The sequence below is a fragment of the Anas platyrhynchos genome, chromosome 2 (assembly GCF_047663525.1).
Source record: "Anas platyrhynchos isolate ZD024472 breed Pekin duck chromosome 2, IASCAAS_PekinDuck_T2T, whole genome shotgun sequence".
NCBI classification, from domain to species: Eukaryota; Metazoa; Chordata; class Aves; order Anseriformes; family Anatidae; genus Anas; species Anas platyrhynchos.
In genome coordinates, this window is record NC_092588.1 from 25,141,366 (window position 1) to 25,159,110 (window position 17,745).

The 17,745-nt window shown below is 38.4% G+C and overlaps 1 long non-coding RNA gene across 1 annotated transcript in view; it reads left to right on the top strand.

Annotated features, from left to right (window-relative positions):
• Nucleotides 1-17,375, top strand: part of LOC110352593 (uncharacterized) — a 60,670-nt gene extending 43,295 nt beyond the window's left edge. Inside the window, exons 5-7 of the long non-coding RNA XR_011807424.1 lie at nt 520-599; nt 4,178-4,347; nt 12,517-17,375. This is a non-coding gene — a long non-coding RNA (uncharacterized lncRNA). The remainder of the gene's footprint in view (nt 1-519; nt 600-4,177; nt 4,348-12,516) is intronic.
• Nucleotides 17,376-17,745: the final 370 nt, after the last annotated feature.

The window sequence follows — 17,745 nt, forward strand, 5'->3', positions numbered from 1 at the left end:
ATGCCAGACATTCCCAGGCCACCCAATCAGGGAAGTCAGCAAATTGGTGCAGAATGGAAGGATCTCATGATTGTTACCTAAATATTGCTTCTTGCACTTTAAAGAAGATGAATGATTTTTAATATTACTCTTACTGTATGTTAGTACAATTCCCAGAACATTAGACTCTGATTTCTGAAAGTATTGATGCTGCTCTTCTGTTCTTGAATACCATCACTTATTTCTTTGGTTCCTTGGCTCAAACTGATCACCTGAAGTATTCCTGGGCAGTCACCTCTCCTATGTGACTCTTCTGCAGCTACTTGCTCACAAGCATCCTTATGTTTCTAGACATGTAGGTAATTCTTAGGGGGAAAAAGGAATAGTTGGAGAGGACCTGTGTTTTGACTGGCTTTTCAGTGGTTTAATGAGTCAGACTTGCTCTTCTCTGTAGACACAGGCAGCAGGAGCAAACTCATGTATGGATATATCAACCTTACCTGGAGAACGAACTAATTCTTTTTGTTTACTTTGTCAAAGCAATCAGCAGATGAAATTGGAGGGAGAACTGCCAGATCACCTTAATGATATGCTAACCTGAAGACTGTCATCAGGAAATGGTAAGTGAGACCCTGACCACAGACTAAACCCACAGCTGTGACAGATGTGATGGTGGTTGGCTTTATGCCAGATCTAAGTGGGAACTTCACCCATGTACGCGTCCTCATGTAGCAACTTCACATAATGTGCAAGCGCCAGCTGATGTTCCGTTATTCAGCACCAAGTTGCTAGGTGGGAAGTCTAATGTGGGTGTTGCATAGTTTTTACCTGAGGGAAAGTAACTTTTATTTTAGAGCTTGAGATCTGTCAGCTGATGAGCATATGAACTGTAATCCCATTGTCCATGTATTGTTTTCCTTTTCTTTTGGGTCATCCTTCCCCTGCCCCTCTCCCCCCAGAAAAAACAAACAGGCGTGTGTGCATCACAGATAACAGTTTGGTTTCCTACAGATTTGCATCCCTCAAAGCAGTCTCTGGTATCTAATCAGGAGGTGATTTTGGTAACACCTTGTCTGTGTTTTCTGTGTGAACTCAGTGTGAAATCTCAGTGTGAAGAAAAAAAAAAAAAAGGAAAAAAAAAGGAAAAAAAAAAATTTAATGCAGCCTTTCCTGCATTTGGGTATAAACAGTATTAACAGTGTTTCCCTTTCCTACCTGGCCACCTAATTTCTCAGAAGCTGTTGGAACAGAACTTATGCAAAACCTTCACAATTCTGTCCAATTTGGTTGAAAGCAGCCAAACATTTCAAGAGTTACATGCAAGAAAAAATCCATCCCAACTCTTTGAATACACAAACTTATTTTCTTTAAAAAATCAGGACCAAAAAAAAAGGACTTTGGTATCTTGATCCAGCCACCAGGTACCAATCAATCAAACAAAGGAACAATAGAAAAATGACCTCAAGAAAAATGCAAATGATTAATAAAATATTTAAAACTTGATTCCTCCTCAGTTTGAAAAGGTGAATTAATGAACACATCAGTCAAACCCCTGAAATCCTGAAACCCTTCAATTTACTCTTATTGTAATTGCATGGCAGAAAAATAGCCTTCACCCAGAGATACCCACTAAAATGTAATTAACCTTTTGTTTGTGGAAGAACTTTCTTGGGGAATTTCAGATGCTTATTTGGAGCTCTCAAGGGGTATTGAATCTTTAACAAAGACATCATTTCTCATCAGTGCTCATTTGTTACTGGAGTTAAATGGGTGTTAAGAAAAGTAAAGAATCCAGAGAATATAGCTAAAATAATCTGTTTTCTGAGTTGCTCAGATTTCTTTATTCTCTCAGGATGTAACTATTTGACTAGTTCTGCAGTTAATACACTGTCCTCCAGGGTAGACACAACTTGATTTTTTAGCATTAAGTTCCTTTAAAAGAGGCAGAAAACTCTCCTTTGATTTGTTAAAGATGTTTTGTCTTAGGAAGTTTTCAAGGCTTTCATAATTATGTACTCAAATTCATAGAAACAATGTCCTTATTGCCCTCTCTTTGGTTGACTTCTAAAGTTCTTTAGCTCCAAAAATCCATATAGCCTTAACTGTGACCCATTCTATGTATCTGAGAACACAGACAAGTTCTGTTACAATCAAATGGAACTATAAAACAAATCCTTGGAGGAACAAGCATTTGTGAAGCACCTATGAAGTACCTTCATAGATTTGTTTTCATGTAACATAAGTTACATGAAAATCAATTAACTTGGGTTAAGAATTCTAATATTGATGAATCTGAAAGAAATCTGGGGGAGATAAATCAGCTATAGAATCCACTGTATTAAAACCATATTGCTTTCATTAGATGAAAAATGTTCTCCTGCATACTAATGTAATTTGATTTTAGCTACGGGATGGATAAAATGGTGGTAGTGACTTGTACACTTTGAGTTCAGCCAGCAAGCCAATCCAACGTTATATGGACTATAGAATAACAGATCATGTACTGTAAAGACAGGAGTTACACTCAGGAGTTACACCTTCCCTGGTGCAAGAAGAGAGCCCATGGAGAACTGTGCTTCACTCTATGTCTGCAAGAACAGCTGGGGTGGGACAATGTCAATCTGCACCAAACCTTTCCACTGAGCTTTAGCAAGAACCCCAGCCTTGATCCTGCCTAACCGATTACTGGAAAAGCTTGGCTTTGTATAAGGTTACACATGCAGGATATGATTAAGGTGCAGAAGTGGGGTCAGTTAGGGGTGACTGAGCTGAACACTTTGTTTTTAGCCATTGAAGGAGATCAGGTTCATCAAGCAGGACCTGCCTTTCATAAACCCATGCTGACTGGGCCTGATCACCTGGTTGCCCTGTAAGTGCCATGTGATAACACTCAAGATAATTTGTTCCATGAGTTTAGCACTGAGGTCAAACTGACAGGCCTATAGTTCCCCGGGTCTACCCTCCTGACCTTCTTGTAGATGGGCGTCACATTTGCTAGCCGCCAGTCGACAGGGACTTCCCCCTATAGCCAGGGCTGTTCATAAATGATGTAAAGTGGCTTGGCCAGCTCCTCTGCCAGTTCTCTCAGTATCCTCGGGTGGATCCCATCTGGCCCCATCGACTTGTGCATATCCAAGTGCTGTAGCAGGTCGCCAAGCATTTCCTCATGGATAGTGAGGGCCACATCCTGCTCCCCATCCCCTTACACCAGCTCAGGGTCCTGGGTATCCAGAAAGCAACTGGTTTTGCTGCTAAAGACTGAGGCAAAGAAGACATTAAGCACCTCCGCCTTTTCCTCATCTTTTGTAACTAAGTTTCCCCCCCCACATCCAGTAAAGGCTGGAGATTCTCCTTAGTCTTCCGTTTTGCATTAATGTATTTGTAAAAATATTTTTTGTTGTCTTTAGTGGCAGTAGCCAGATTGAGCTCCAGATGAGCTTTGGCCTTTCTAATTTTGTCGCTGCACAGCCTTGCAACATCCTTATGTTCCTCCTGAGTGACCCACCCTCTTTTCCAAAGATTACAAACCCTCGTTTTTCTCCTAAGCTCAAGCCACAATCCTCTGTTCAACCAGGCCGGTCTTCCATGCCAGCTTGTCTTTGGGCACGTGGGGACAGACCGCTCCTGTGTCATTAAGATTTCCTTCTTGAAATCAACCTTCCCAGGTTCTTCTCTTTAGGGCTGCACTCAATCTATTCTCTGCCCAGCCTTTTTTTTTTTTTTTTTTTTTTTTTTTTGTACTTGGCAGGTCATATTTAAATTTGCTTAGATTTAAATGAAAATATATGCTGAAATAATTTAACCATTCTCTTACAGATCCACAAATTCCTTTTCTTTCTTGCAACAGCATTGCATGTTGACACCTAGACTGATTTCATACTGTGATATTTGAAGCCAAATATCATGCAATGTCAAGGGTGTTCTTGACTGCTTACTTATTTTCCCAATCATTTGGCAGCCTAGCAGTTTCAGCACTGAAGAGTTAATAGAGTTAATATTTGTTTCCAGGTCATAAATAAAAATATTAAGTACATTAGGGACAAGAAACCGTTCCCATGAAACTTGCTAAACATTGAACTTTGTGATAGCATTTTCAAATGTATGGCAACAAAACAAAGATATTCAAGTAAATTATAGTTACATAATGCTATATTCTAGTTACAGATGCTATATTCTAAGGTGAACCTCTCATTCACAGGTTATAATACTGGACTAGACCTGATCTCTCTTAATTTCTCTAATCCCAGACCATTTCTGCAAGAAGGATACTGCCTATTCTGCAGATATAGACCATTGGAAATGTTTTCTAAGAGTGCTGATAACATTATGCAGACTGGTGATGAGATAATGTAGGATGTATCTTTAAAGGTAAGTGCATCAACCAAAATTCTGCCTGGGTAGGTGTAGTTGCTTTAACCAGTTGCATCAGTTGCATGTAATCCATAACTGCTCTGTTTCTCAGCTGGTGATTTCAAAAATAAATGTCTGTTACTGTATGATAAAGGTGCATGGCTTGAAAAGTCAAAATATAGTAGTACCAGGTAAAAACAACAATGGCAAACTTTTGCTAATTTTATGAGTATGGCCAAATTAATTACTCAATTAGAAATAAATAATAGGCACATGACCGAAGACAATAACCAATAAGAAAATCTGTGATACAAAGTACAAGGAGTTGTTTAAATGTATATTACAGGAAGCTGTGAAACTGGTCTTGGAGCTAGGCTTCTGGATAGATGGATGTCAGCATGGGTTGTTATGCAATCAATATATTTTATCATATTTTCAGACTGACATGTTGACCAAATAAATTAGTCTGTTTGATGAATCTGGTCTAAACTGATTCAATGATTAAAAGAAACAGAGTCTGTTAGAGATCCTAGTGATGGCTGGCAGGATGAACTTTGGACAATTTCTCATTTATGTTCAGATAAGTGCATTTGGATGGATTAATTAAGAGGTATTGCTATGTGCAATACCAACAGTGGTTAGTGGGATAGATAGAGACTTGAAAAAAAGAAACAACTAACATGAAGCAAAAAATATTTTTTTTCCATTCACCTCCTTCAGCTTTATTTTCAACCAGCTGCACAAATGAGTCATTATGACATTATATGTGTGATGAAAAGCTGTTTATTAAGCCTATAACTTTTTTCACAGTCCGTGACTTCTGTAAAGATATCAACTCATTGCCTTCCAGATCTCTTGAATGACAGTCCTAAGAAATGTTGAACAAACTTCATTGAACTGAATCATAGCCGAAGCCATGCCAAGCCCCTTAGAATCAGCACTATGGTTTTTATGGTCCAGGAAAATTCTATGTCCACATATGTTTAAAATTGTTTAAACATCATAGATCCTAAAAGATAAGTGCATTTTGCAAATGTAGAAGATGAGACAACATCTGAAGCTTTGTCAAAACTAGGGAAAAAAATCCACCTTCATACAAAGCCTGACATTCAAGCAAAATCAGATTTCTGAGTAAACAGCCCAGGCCTATATTCAAAGCAAAGACAAGGCACAGTACCATTCCAGTGACTATGAAATTACCACCTTTAGCTGCTATTTCATAACTGTTCCCAATGAAAAATAAATAAATAAATAAATAAATAAAAATAATAAAATAAAATAAAATAAAATAAAATAAAATAAAATAAAATAAAATAAAATAAAATAAAATAAAATAAAATAAAATAAAATAAAATAAAATCAGTGAAAATTAAGTTAATTTGATGAAATCCTTATTTTACTGACTAAAAAAAACATCAGGTTTAATCTTTGTTTAGGAAAGTCAGTGATGCTACGCAAACACTGTCACCAGCCTTGTGGGTCACAGTTCTAATAGGTCGAAGCTACAGACCTCATAAAATCAAGCGTAAACAATTTCTTTCAGTACCGTCTAAATCTTATGTTGAGGTTGAGTAGCCAGATTAAGTATTCATCATGGTCTTGCAGTCAAAATATTAATTGAAATTTCAAGGATAGCATTTTTAAAAAGGAAGAGAAACTGAGGATGAGCTACTTATACATCAACATTCAAAAGCATATCAATGTAAAGAAACATTCAAGAAGAATTTTTAATTGATAGGCACATAATCACAGTTCTCTAAAAGAAATCAGTGCACCCAGCATGAAACATATGAGTTTTACAAACATCATTTCAATTTTTTTTATTACCTACGAGCATTAGGATATACTTCCTTGACTCTATAATAATTGCTTGCAGTTAATTACAAATGAAACAGAAGTGCTGGTAATATTAGACTTGCACCCTGCATAAAGCTAGAAATTACTGCTATTACTCTTATTTGCTGAGAATATTGGGTCATAGATGCTAATTAGCAGTTCACAGCCCCCTACAGGAAAAAACTCATTATTATGAAAATCTGTCTTGGTAGCCAAAGCCACCACTCATGTCACTGTGAATGTTTTTGTCAGAGCAATTATAAGGTATGACAAAACTTAAGATTTACTTTTGTATGAAGAAAATTCTGAAGGTTAAAAATGCAACATGCTAATCTAGATGTTAATTGCCATATCAAGAAATGAGATTCTGACCTATTTTGTCTTAGTAAAATCTTGCTGTATATTGGGTAGAATGACAGCAATTTTTTATTAAGTGTGCACACAAACACCGTTTCTTTCAAAATATATAAAATGTAAGAAAAGCCTCTCCACAGGCAAGTAACAAACCAGAATAAAATAAGACATAAACAGCTAACAGAAATGAATGTTGCAAGGTCATACACCTAGAGCAAGTAACGCGATTTATTATTCATCAGTAATCTGGGGGGAACATTTCATTTTCTTATAAACAAGACCTGATTCAGGGAAAAAAAAAAAAAAAAAAAAAAAAAAAAGAAAGAAAGAAAAAAAAGCCTTGTTTACCCAGGTTTTCTGCAGAGTTTATTTGAAAAATATGAAGTAGAAAACAGTGCTTTTGTGTGATTTATTAAACTTTTCTCTCCATATCACATGAAAACAACTTTGTATGCTTAGGGAAAAGGAGACATTGAATAGAAGAGTAGCTAATCGTAATGCCAGGCTGAATTCTGCTTCTTTACTGAGGAAAAAAAAAATGCTATGTTGGGTTGAATCAGTGGCTTAGGATCAGTTCTGTCACTTAAAGGTGACTTAGTCATCACTCTTAACTTCAGACATGTAAAATTGGCAAGTAGTTTAAAATGCTTGGACTTGCCACATTGTGTAGAATGAGGACAATACACCATCCCAGAGAAACTCCTTACCAGCCTCTGTCAAATGGCTACAGGATGACCCTAAAAAGTAAGTGTAGAATAGAAGCTTTGGACGGGAGAAAAAAAGTCTCATCTGTAAACAGCCTGAAGAGATGAATCCATCCAAAGACAGATATATTCAGCTGCTTATTGTTACACCAAGTACAACAAAGCGATGAAGGAAAAGCAGGAAATTGAATGACAGAAATGCTATCATAGGAGGTGGAAGACGTTCATATGAATTATGCTGTGTTTAAAGAAAAATTGTTTCTCAAAATCATACTCTCCTTACATTAGGCTGAACCTTGTTTTCAGCAAAGCGAACTGGATTTCCATCAGTGGAAAGGAGAAAAGAGAAGAGGAAGAGAAGGGGAGAGGGAGAGGGAGAGGGAGAGGGAGAGGGAAGGGAAGGGAAGGGAAGGGAAGGGAAGGGAAGGGAAGGGAAGGGAAGGGAAGGGAAGGGAAGGGAAGGGAAGGGAAGGGAAGGGAAGGGAAGGGAAGGGAAGGGAAGGGAAGGGAAGGGAAGGGAAGGGAAGGGAAGGGAAGGGAAGGGAAGGGAAGGGAAGGGAAGGGAAGGGAAGGGAAGGGAAGGGAAGGGAAGGGAAGGGAAGGGAAGGGAAGGGAAGGGAAGGAAAAAGAAATCTCCTGTCTTAAAACTGGAAAATGAAACCAATAATGCAAGAATTTGTTATCCATATAGCCTGGCACCTTGCTAATCCCCTGAAGCTCTGGTATGAAACCTGGAACTGCAAATGAAAACAAGCCAGTTCCAGCTTATTCATACCTTACAGGCCTAGTTTCAAAAATGGGAGATCTGTGTGAGCAAACAGAGACCGGGCCTGGTGCATTTAGGAATGCATAAAACAGGCTACAAAGACTGAATTATAAGGAGCTATGTAAGTTTTTCCTGAGGTTTAAGAAAATATAACTTCCCTATGGTAGGTGTTGCCCTTGCCACCCAAATTTGCTCTGCTCCGCAGGATACTCTTGGTCTACCAATTGTATTTTGGCTACCACCTCCAAGACATGCATTTGAGGCTATTGCTTAGATAATGCAGCATGTCAATGAGTAAAGATGAATTCCAAGATGTAGTTTTTCAGGCCTCTGGGAAACAAACTCTGGAGATGAGTGGATTTTTTACATTGCCGTATCATAAAGAACCAAGCCTGTAAAAGAACCTGTAGAATTAGTCCTCATTCGAGTAGAAAATTTGCAAAATAAGGTCCTAAGTTATTGCTAGCAGTGTTTTTCCTAACAGCCAAGGTCAAATGTCACTCCAATCCGAGCAATACAAAACCAAGGTATGGATATAACTAGTAATCACAAAACTGAATGCATGATGGTGAGTTGATCTTGCCACCCCAAAATGAGAGAGCAGTGGAAACGGGTACATGTAGGCTAAAAATGAAGTGCTCAGCTCAGTCACCCCTAACTGACCCCACTTCTGCACCTTAATCATATCCTGCATGTGCAACCTTATACAAAGCCAAGCTTTTCCAGTGATCGGTTAGGCAGGATCAAGGCTGGGGTTCTTGCTAAAGCTCAGTGGAAAGGTTTGGTGCAGATTGACATTGTCCCACCCCAGCTGTTCACTTGTTCAGAGTGAAGCACAGTTCTCCATGGGCTTTCTTCTTGCACCAGGGAAGGTGTAACTCCTGAGTGTAACTCCTGTCTTTACAGTACATGATCTGTTATTCTATAGTCCATATAACGTTGGATTGGCTTGCTGGCTGAACTCAAAGAGTTGCGGTCAATGACTCAATGTCTAAGCGGATGGAGTTCAGTAATAAACGGTGTTCCTCAGGGATTGGTATTGGGACTGGCACTGTTTGACATCTTTGTTGGTAACATGGGCAGTGAAATTGAGTGCACCCTCAGCAAGTCTGCCTCTGACACCAAGTTGCACAATACAGTCAGCACACTGGAGGGAGGGGATGCCATCCAGAGGGAACTGGGCAGTCTTGGGAGGTGGGCCTGTGCTAACCTTATGATGTTCAACAAGACCAAGTGAAAGGTCCTGCACCTGGGCCAGGGCAATCCAAAGCACAAGTACAGACTGGGTGGAGAATGGCTTGAGAACAGCCCTGAGGAGAAGAACCTGGGAAGGCTGGTTGATGTGAGCTGGCAATGTGCACTTGCAGCCCAGAAAGCCAACTGCATCAAAAGAAGTGTGGTCAGCCAGGCAAGGGAGGTGATTGTCCAACTCTGCTTTGCTCTCGTGAGACCTCACCTGGAGCACTGCATTCAGCTCTGGGGCCCCCAGCACAAGAAGGACATGGACCTACTAGAATGAGTCCAGAAGATGGCCACAAAGCTGATCAAAGGGCTAGAACACCTCGCCTACAAAGACAGGCTGAGGGTGTTGGGTTTGCTCAGTCTGGAGAAGAGAAGGCTCTGAGGAGACATTATAGCGGCCTTCTAGTACCTAAAAGGGGGGCCTACAAGAAAGGTGTGGAAGGACTCTTTATCAGGGAGTGTAGTGATAGGACAGTGGTGAATGGTTTTAAACTAAAAAAGAGTAGATATAGATCGGATATTGGGAGGATGTTCTTTACTCTGAGGCCGGTAAGGAACAGGCACAGGCTGCCCCGAGAAGCTGTGGATGTCCCATCCTTGGAGGTGCTCAAGGCCAGGCTGGATGGGGCTTTGAGCAACCTGGTCTGGTGGGAGGTGTCCCTGCTAATGACAGTAGTGTTGGGATTAGATTATCCCTTAAAGTATCCCTTAATTTAAACCATTTTTTGATTCTATGATTTACCTATTTATAAAGTCACAAAATATCATAGAATATCCTGAGTTGAAAAGGACCTACTAGGATCATCAAGTCCAACTCCTGGCTCCACACAGAACCACCCCCAAAAAAAACAGACCATATGTCTGGGCGTGTTGTCTAAATGCTTCTTGAACTCCGTCAGACAGTGCCATGACCACTTCCTGGGGCACCTGTCCCAGTGCCCGACCACCCTCTGGGTGCAGAACCTTTCCTTAACACCCAGCCTGACCCTCCCCTGTCCCAGCTCCATGCCATTCCCTTGGGTCCTGTCGCTGTCCCCAGAGAGCAGAGCTCAGTGCCTGCCCCTCCGCTCCCCTTGTGAGGAAGCTGTAGGCCATCATGAGGCCTGCCATCAGCCTGCTCTGCTCTGGGCTGAGCAAACCAAGGGACCACACTGATCACACATCTCAACCTCTAGACCGTTCACTATCTTTGTTGCTCTCCGTTGGGCCAACCTATTAGCCCTCTCTCTACTAGTTTTATGTCCTTCTGATATTGTGGCACCAAAAACTGCACACAGTACTTGAGGTAAGGTGCTGGGCCTGAGGCACTCCAGGGTACAGTTGGCCTTTTGGGCTGTCAGGGCACACTGCTGGCTCATGTTCAGCTTGCCGTCTCTGCAATCCAAAAGGATTTATAATATGTATACTAACTGGGAAATTTTTGTCCTTCTTGATAAGAAATCACAAGGAAAATGTGATATAAAACATGTAAAAATAGACAGAACTATTAACATTTGGGGTAAGTAATAAAGAAGCTAGGAAGGATGTGAGCTCATGAAAAAGATTAGAAAACCAACCTCCCATAAATTTTAGGAGGACAAAAAGATCACACATACACACACACATACACACACAAGCCCAAGTTTTAATACACCTTCTGTGAACATCCGGAAATTAAAAGTATATTTTAATATGACACTTTGTCTTAGAGTGTGGTTTATCTTAGAGATAAACCTTAAAGTAAGTATAAAATGATATAATCATTACTGTATTTTGATTCTTCAAAACATTATCCCACAAGTATTTCAGATTAGGTATCTTTAGAACAGCAGTGAGCTATTAAGTTGTTTACTTATGCATAGATTTGTACATTATGGGCCTTATTTATTGAGGTCCTTCTGTTTTAACTAAACTAAGCTATATTATATCCACTATATATAGGGATGACCATGCTTATTTCAAAGTTATTTCTCTAGAATAAAACATGGAAGACCCTTCAGAGTGGAGAGATATGTATCTATATTATGGCTCTGGAAAATTAGGTGTGCAGTCCAGGTAATTTGCTGCAGTTGATGGAAAGAAAAAGGACCTCTGGAGGGTGATTCATGCCATTCATATGAGATGGGTTGGGGTATAAGGTGATCTAGCTTCTGATTGTCTTTTTTTTTTTTTTTTTTTTTTTCTGTCTATTAAGGACAAAGACACTCTAGACAATTAAACTAAATTAGTGTCTTAACATTTAGGAGTGAGTAAGATGAAGTAAGATAGGTCCCTTCCTAAAGGTCTGCTGATATCTGTTTCAGTTTTTGTTTGTAAGAGGAAAATACTCATTCTTTCAATTTTCATTGTTTTAAAACTTCACCCATTTTCTGATGCAGATAAAATACATGGTTAACCCCATTAGTGTATAGAACAGCTACATCTCTAATCCGAAGCATTCTTGTCAGTGTACTCTTATTCATTCCATACTTTCTTTGTAAGTGCACTTAATCATGTTTCTACATGCTAAGTTACATCAGAAAATATTATTTAGCTTCAGTGAAAAGTTCAGTACTGCTGATATCTTCCATTTTCCCAAAATTTCTGTCAGAGGGGAAACCCATTTTTCCACATTTTTAAACCCTCCAGGAAACTGGTATCTAAATCTGTAGCAAGAGGTGTGCAAATGAAAAGGCAGAATATAAATACAGTTATTTATAAATAGCACTCAGAAAAGTCCATAAAAGTGATGTAGCAGTGGTGTATTCAGTAGAATGCATTTATCATTAGCTATACTTTGCCTAAGAAAATCTGAGTGGTTGCAGTGGTATTTTTAATGGTAGCTGGTTTATCCCCTTATGTATACAGAACAACTTGGAATCATTAAGAGGCAGAAATCACATTATACTCACCACACCCAAGTAGATGACCAAAAAACAAGAGCAATCATGAAAATGAAAGAAAATTTTTATGGCTGTTTTTTTCTACCATATGAAAGTGGAGGGGGAAGGAAGGCTACGTTATACTATAGAAATATAAGGAAATAAAATTAAATCCCACATTATTAAAAGCAAGACATATCCTGGTTACAGTTATTTGGATTGAAAAGGATGACTTTCAGAAAAAGTGACCACCCACAAAAACTTTCTCTGATGTAGGATGAGCAATGCTGAATTCTATTTGAGCTGTCACACTTCTCCAGGAAGAAAGCATCCCTCTCCTTTCATATTCACCAGTGTAAATCATAAATGTGTCTAGTGCAGTGAGGTGAAAGCATAAGTCCTATGACTTGGATGGAATTGACATCTCCCTGTTTTACTCCTTCAGGTGTCTTGGATGAAACAGTCATAAGTCAGAACATGTATTCATGTCATCAACATGCGACTTTACAGGATTTTGCAAAGTAGGCTTTCAAGCAATAATTTCAAATGGAATCTGATGGTTATCCTTCTATTTGCCGCACCATTAATGCTTGCATTTATCAACAATGGTGATTATATTTCTTAGAAACCATTATTCTTCCTGAACATATCTTCTTCTATTACTTCAGCATAATTAATTACCATTTCATCTTCCTCCTCCCGTGGCCTCTTCCATCACCTTTACATGACTTCCTTGTGATTTTATAACTTCCTTTATTGTACCTATGCTTTCCTGCACCATTTATTCTTTGGGAAACCTTACTCACCTTCCATGTTGCCTGTATCCTGATATCTGTAGGCTTAATTTTGACATTTGGCCTTTTGTATGGAATTTCTCAGGTTTCCATTTAAGGAGGGGCAGATACAGGGAGGGAGACATTAAAACAAGACTCTTCTCTATTGCATTAGATGCTAATAATGTGTATAATTTCCTTAATCTGTTAAAGTGAAATGACTAACAAATTGTGTAAACTAAAGGTCTATGGACTTCAAAAAAGTAATACTCTTGTTTTAATTGTTTTTTTTCTACAGTCTCTAAGAGTGCCTACGCATTATGACAATGCTTTCTTGGATTCACCCATTTAGCATAAGTCAGCCTCTTTCTGCAGCAAAGCACATGGTACATACATTAATACTGAGGTCTAGTACTTGAATTTACTTGTGTTTACTCACGTACTTACTACCTTATACATACTTCCACTGATTTCAGTGGAGCAATACATACAGGCCTCCATCCTATATTGCAACTTGCTAAGGTGTCTCCATTTCCTTTGAAATCCTACCCTTTCCAAGAATGAGTTCAAATAAGGGTAGCACTCAAGCAATACTGAAGGAGCAGCCAGGATAGTTACTGAAAACCATATTTCTGTTCCTAGAGTCAGGCTGATCTCAGTAAAATAGCACCTTGCACTGTCTTTAAGCGGCATGAGCATGGATGTTTGTGAATAAGAAAAGTGCACTCCATTAATGTGATCCAACTCCCATAATAGATAATGGCTTGCTCTCCTTTGACTTTAATGGGAAATAAGATCAGCGTGTCAGTGCTATAAAAAAAAAGGCTTTGTTAAAAAAAATATTCATTTTGAAGAGTTACACAATAGGGAAGAGACATTCTCTGCAGCCTGAAAATGTCTTCTGCAAACATAGTTATCTTGCTGTTTAGCTTCATAACAACAGAGCTAATCAGGGTTTCTGCTTAATTTGAAATACATATTCACTTTCCAGATGACTCAGGAAAGAAGAGTGCATTTATAGTGCTTTTGGCAGGCTTGTAGGGATTCCTTTGAGTGGATAAGGACCTGCTTTTCTTCCAGGTAATTTGGACCATCTCCACTCATTTGATTTTCACTATCACCAAAAAGCGATCCACGTAGGAGTTCCATAAAGCTGCAAATTACAGTTGAGTTCAAATCCTTAAAGACATTTCAAGTGCACATTGTAACAGAGACTCATAGTAATCAAGTTGCAGAAAGACTCTTATAACAGCCATCTCTCTCTTTCTGAATTGCTGGGGAGCAGGCAGATGTGGAAATTATGAGTAATGTAATTGATGATCTTAAGGCTTTTAAATACCCAAGCTCTCAACAATCAAGATCTATTTGAGTTCAGAATCTAATAAGTAGTAAATACAATAGGTTTCAGTAGGATGTTTTATCAGGTTCTCTGCAGTGCTTCCCCCCCAACCACCCCTCGCTTTTATGGGCAACATTACCATCTAATCAGCAGACAAGTTGGAAAATTTTATTGTGACACATAATCCTTTTTAGTTCATCATATTTCTCTTTCTTTCATGTGCAGTTATGGTGAGCTGGGTTATCAGGCACGTGTTTTCAGAGATTTTGTCCTCTTTTTTTTTTTTTTTTTTTAACAGATGAGAAAGAGAATCCTGATATTCCAGGTTGTTTATTTACAACTTACTTAAAGGTACCAAGAAAGAAAAGTGGTTGCATTAAACTCCAAAAATACCAATACAGTGAATTAATGTCCTAAATATTTCCCAGATGCCTTAAATTATAAAAACTTTTTAGTAATGATGATGGCTCCAAGATATATTCTGGATATACTCAATATGTTCTAGAAGTATTATTTCAACCCAATGGAAAAGTTGCGTATAGTGAGGAGTTAATTTCAGTTCTTCATCTGTTTTCCTTTAATCCACAGACCAGACTGAATGAATCCAAAATTCTACATTATGTTTCAGCTAAAAAAAATAAGAAAACATTTGTCAGTGAATAACCCAACTCATGCTATTACCATAGGTACAGAGCCTAACACCCTTGCTTACGTGTTAATTTATCCACACACAAAAAAATCATGTTAGTGTGAGGTGAGTAAAAAATATTTGCACCACTGGAAAAACTGCTAAATCACATTTCTCCAGATTCTCTGAAAAGCAAAATATGTTGCAGCTCTGCCTTTGGTATTTCCTAGTTTGGTAGAATGAAAACAGAAGGCCTTTTTTTTTTTTTTTTTTCCAAGTAAGAATATATTTTCACTGCAAAAAAGGGAACTTTTCATTCAGAATGAGAGAATGAAAACAGAAAATTTATATAGACATTAGAAAGTATAATTTGTTCAAAGGGGGCATTTCTTATTATTTTTACCACAGGGATTAAAAAGAACTCATTTTCTCTTGGTTATAAAATCAGAATATTTGCTACTAACTGAGGTTTTTACAAGTGTTCCTGCCTTCTTGAAAAAAGGAGTGATCTTTTGGGGTTACATGTATGTCTTCACTGCAGTGCATTTCCTACCAAGTGGTGAACCAGATTTATGGGACAGGCATAAGTCTGTGACCAAAAGAAATGGTACTTAGGTCAGCTGGGACTGGAGGTAAAACCTGAAGTTGTGCTTTTGCTGAGGTTGGTACACCACTCAGTAATGAGGCACAAACTAATGAGCAGTCTTAAACACTGATAGTGTTCCAGTGCCAATACTTGGCTCATCTTACTGCAAGCAAAGAACTATGGCATATGTGCCCTGGAAGTGCTAACAACATGAACGGTACCTGTTAGGACACAATAACTTGGATATGCTTTTGCAATATTCTTCTAGATGTCCTAAAGCTATGAAGAAGGTATCAGTCTTGAAATAAATATTTACTGTCTTGCCTGGATGAGCCCCATTGGCATAGTAAAATGCAATCAATAAAATACAGGTCCTCACGCCCAGCTCCAGCAATTTGCAGGTGGACAGCTGACATACATAAGCTGCTCCAAAGCACCATTGTATCTCTCTCCTGTTATACAGCCATTTAAGCATACCCTGAAAAAAAATGGAAAAAAATAAAAGGAAAAATTTAGGCTTCTTTACATTCAAAATTTAATAACTGTTAATGTTTCTTGGAAAAGTATCTGAAGTCCAGAAGAGAGAAAATTCAGGGCGGTGGTCCTTGCTCAAAACTTGAGTTCAGCTGCCTTAATATACAGCTATGGGGAATGGGGGATGGTGGGACAACACATTATCTCCACCTATATGTGTTTGCAGGGCCAGAGAGGATACAATTTTGTTCTTCAACCACCCTTCTTTATAGGACTAAAGAAAACAATTCAGTCAATGCCACTGTGATTCCATCACTTTTTCTGATGAATCAGCAATCTTTTGTTGAAAAAAGAACCTGCTCTGTTGTAACACTTCCAACCCATTCTACTATCAATTGCAAAATTACGGCTATTGCTCTAAATGGTTTATGTTGGAAATAACCAGGAGAGTCAGGCCAAATTGAATATGCTTTGTATTAGGGAAAGCATTCTGTATCATTTAAAGTCTCCCAGAGTACATACAATTTTTCTAACTTCTCTCGTTCTGAATATTAGCCCTGCAATTTAGGCCTGTGTTTGAAGCCTGGCAGATTGGGAAGTATGATACTAATGCATGCATTGATTATGAATGCCCGGGTTAAATGAACAATTATTAACTAGTGAATGAGGTAGTTAAAGAACGTCTTAGTTTACTGTTACTGTATTTCCCAGTGACAAGACTGAAAGCAAGCTAAAAATCTTTTTGGATGCAGGATTGTTTTTCCATGGATGAGGGATTACAGATTGGCTTTTTAACTTCAGCTTTTCCAAATAGTTTTTCAGTTATTTAATTTACTCTACATGGAGTCTATTGATTATTCAAGTTGGCAGTCAATTTTATAGGGCACCCCGCTGTTTCTTTGCTTAATGTAGTCAATGATTGTAATTGCTTGATCAGTGCAGCCCATGAAATAGGTTTTGTGTCTTTTTTACAATGCATTGATGGCTTTATCTGATGCAGTCTTGGCAGGGTCTAGGTTTTACAGCACTATCCTGAACTCCCAGAGGTCTCTAGATTAATGGCTATGGCTTTCTGTTGGAGCTGCTGATACTGCTCTCCAGAATGTATTCACACATCTGGCATGCCACACTTGGCAGTTGTGCCAGCTTTTTGTTGCGCAGTTACAGAATATCTCACCAGTGCCTAGTTAACTGTTTTCACTAAGGGAATGAGATAAAAAGCCATCCACAGAGTTGTTGGCACGCGCTCTGTGTCATTGTAATCACAAATTTTTAATTTTTCTATTACACTTTTTATACGGCCAATTGATGTTTAGAAACAACAAAATACACATGATATTTGTTGTATGAACTCTGATTTGATTCTGTAAAAGATTCCAAGCTTATTGTGATTTCCTGTAAATGTCCCATTAACGCTTTCTTTCCAAGAAAAAAAAAAAAAGAAAAAAAGAAAAAAAGAAAAAGCTTTACGCTGTACTGTCAGTAAATAAATGGATTAAAATTGCATCTCTCCAGCTTGAATTTTTTTACGAGCAAAGAGAAAGGAAATGTGGGTGGAAGAGCAGCAAGAGGAACCTCGTGACCTTGTTATGACTGAAGTAATTCTTTTGTCTTCCATTGGTTCATGTTAAATTACTTAAGCTTCATTTAGCTCTGCTTGAAAATCAGTGTTTCATATTTGGTAGAATTTGAATCATATTATTAGGCATGTAAAATGTAGTCCTAATAAGCAGGCCAAGAAAATGTAATGAAATATGCAACACAGGTGCATAAATCCATGGACAATATAATTATATAGCACACATACACCGTTTACAGTGCCTTAGGTGACATCCTGCCAAAAATGTAAAAGTGTGATAGATTTTGGACCAGCT